This window comes from Camelus ferus, chromosome 9, assembly GCF_009834535.1.
Source record: "Camelus ferus isolate YT-003-E chromosome 9, BCGSAC_Cfer_1.0, whole genome shotgun sequence".
NCBI classification, from domain to species: Eukaryota; Metazoa; Chordata; class Mammalia; order Artiodactyla; family Camelidae; genus Camelus; species Camelus ferus.
Window position 1 is genome coordinate 20303433 of NC_045704.1, and position 3405 is coordinate 20306837.

Genomic DNA, 3405 nt, shown 5'->3' on the forward strand with positions numbered 1-3405 from the left:
CTTGCCGCCGCCGCTGCTGCCCTGCCGCCGCCGCAGCTTGCCGCTGCCCTGCCCCCGCCGCTGCTTGCCCCCGCTGCTAACCTGCCCCCGCCGCTGCTTGCCCCCGCTGCTAACCTGCCGCCGCCGCTGCTGCCGCCGCCGCTGCTTGCCGCCCCCGCTGCTACTTGCCGCCGCTGCTAACCTGCCGCAGCCGCTTGCCGCCCGCCGCTGCCCTGCCGCCGTCACTGCCCTGCCGCCGCCGCCGCCGCTGCCCTGCCTCCGCCGCTGCTTGCCGCCGCTGCTAACCTGCCGCCGCCGCTGCCAATCTGCCGCCGCCGCTGCCCTGCCGCCGCCGCTGCCCTGCCGCCGCCCTGCCGCCGCCGCTGCTTGCCGCCGCTGCTGCCCTGCCGCTGCCGTTTCCCTGCCGCCCCCGCTGCTGCTTGCCGCCGCCGCTGCCCTGCCGCCGCCGCCGCCGCTGCCCTGCCGCCGCCGCCGCCGCTAACCTGCCGCCGCCGCTGCCCTGCCGCCGCCGCCGCTTGCCGCCTCGGCCGCCGAAGACGCTGCTCCATCATCTCACCCGTCCAGGTCGTTCCCGCCTCCCGGCAGTGGCTCCTCCTCTTTGGCTTCGCCCCAAGGCGCGGAACGCGCGCACACGGACCCGCACCGCGAGTGCAGCAGCGAGTCCCACAGAGCAAGGGTTTCTGTTAAGACTTTTGTCTCTCTTGAGCCGAGGGGGCCAGTCAGCTGGCTAATTGGAGCCTTTAGGTTTGGCCGCAAACCGCACTTCTGCCTCTCCGTGCTCTCGGGAGGAAAGCCGGTTTAAAGAGGCAGCTTGGCCGGAACCAAACCCTTGTAGGGCGGTTTCGGTTTCGAGTTGTCTTGCTCCCTGTTTGGCCGGCTTCGCTGTCAATCAGCCGACTGCCATTTGCTGGGCTGGGCGGGAGTCCAGCGCCGAACCCTCGGCGGCTCGGAGGAGGCGGTGGCGCGGAGTGTAGCCGCGCTGAGTTCTTTCAACCCACTCGCGTTCCCTGATGATTCGAGAACCCGAGTGGCGGGGGGAAGGGTGGGCGGGAGTGAGGGGATAAGCAAAGCTTTGCTGGCTCAGAGGGAAGGAAACTTGCGCGTACTGAGGAGGAGAGTGCTGGCGTCTTGCATGCTTAGTTAAAGCAGCTTTTTTTTTGCCTGGAAAAGAGGGAGAAGGTAGTTTCATTGGAGACTTAAATCGGAGGGGAGGGACGTAGGATGGAGACGTCCTCCCAAGCATCTGCTCATTTTAGGCAACTTATCAAATCTTCCTCCTTGTTGTCGGTTAAAGAAATGATTAAACCCTGCTTGCCGAGGTCTTAGCTATAAGGGAGTAATGGAGACACCTACAGGCTGTACTTTAAGAAAAAGTGCCATATTTAAGGAACCTCTGAAAGGGATGAAGGGGAACCTGTGAGAGTGTGTGCACATGTGGGAGACAACATGGGCAGGGTCAGGACTCGGACTGTGAGAGAATGAAAGAGAGTGAGTCTGTGTTGAGTGAGAAGGGAAGGCGTTCTGACTGGGAGTTCCTAGCATTAGTGGATGTAAGAACTGAAACATCTGGTTGGGGTATCCCAGCTGAAGAAAGAAAAGCTGAATAGGTATGCCAAGCCCCCCCCCCCCCCCAAAGTGATTGGAAAATCCCTTAACACAGCCTCATTGTTTTATTTGAAGCTTTAAGAGTGTCTTCTAACATTTTCATTCTGGAAATACTAATTAGTGCTGGATAGGTAGTGTTTTATGCCTTTGCACCTTTCATATGCGCCTCCATTTTCAAATTCCCCAAGAAAAGCATATAGAAAAATCTCAAATTCACTTCAATTCCCAACTTAAAAAAAAAAAAAAAAGTCACCTGTGGCATTTTAAGGTAGCTCTGCTTAGATTTACTTTGCCATTTTATTTTGTTCTCCTTGTTGAGAAAATACCTAAGCATGGAAATGTAAGCTCCAAAGAGCAAAGATTTGTCTGCATTGGTCACCGTAGTATCTTGGGCACCTAGAACACACAGATGGCTGGCATACAGTAGATTCCAAATAAATGTTTGCCAAATTAATGAATGAACCAGAAGAAGAAGATGATGATGATAATTATTTAAAAATCCTTCTCCTTACCTAAGAAGAGAAGTCTGATATGTCAGTGGTGAGGGCTTTTGGAATAAGTCATAGCAATCAGTTTTCCAAACTGCAATGTATGGTCTCCAAGGGAGTTTTTATAGCTATGCAAATAGTCATGATTAGATTTGTGTTTATTTACAAGTAGGTTTCATGTTCATATTTGACTTCTTTAAATTTTGCTTTGCAGCATATACTCCTTTACTAAATAAAGGTCATCTCATTTTAATCCTCTACTATAGTACATGTGGCAATAATAACAGGAATCTCTGTTTCTTTAATTTATCAATGTATACAATATGATTTTCTCTCTATTTAATCATCTGAAGACTGAAGTGTAATTTCTTTATTAATTGATGTTTTTGGAAAGCCTGCATAACTTATTAACAATTTTTTAAATTTTTCTAGTATTACATTTTAAAAGGAAGATGTAATTTTATTAGTAGGTGCTTCTGTAAGTAATTCAATGACTCAGTATTATTGAAAGACCTGGGTTCTGGTCCCAGCATTATTTTAAGCAACATATATGACCACTGGCAAGACATTTAAAGTTTCTGTGTCTTGGGACACGAACTGTATGTGGGCCTCATGATTTGACATTCAGGGAGTCCTGAAATGGCACCTGAGCCACTCTCCAGAAGTGCCAGCCCTTCCCCTAGCACACATCTAACAAGAGTGAAGCAGGCTATGAAAGGCTCTTGCAATTTTGGCATTCCCTTCAGTGGGTCACCTTCAGTCTGCATGGCCAAACAATAGAGGTGAACTAGTTAGGTCTAGAACATCACTGCCCAATAGAAATATAATGTGAGCCGCAAATTTGATCAATACATGTAACCTTAAATGTTCCAGTAGTACATTTAAAAAGTATAAAGAAAAAAATGAAATTAAATGTAATAATATATTTTATTTAGCCTAATGTGTCATTTCAATAGTTAAACAATATAACAATTATTAATGAGATATTCTATCTTTTTTGTACTAAATCTTCAAAATCCAGTGTGTATTTTATACTCACAGCATATGGCACTTCACACTAGTCACATTTCACATGCTCAATAACCACCTGTGGCCAGAGGCTACCACAGAACTCAAGCTCTGGAAAATAGTGCATCATGATCTAGGATGCTCTAGACAACATAGATCCACTCAAAATAAGGTACTACGGTCCAAATGCTCTTGGGGGTCAGGAGTCAAGCTAACTGAGTAGGTAGACAACCCTATGTCTATGTTAGTGCCCATCCCTGAAGGAGATAAATCAAAAGAAGTTTTTATAAGGGACCAAGATATA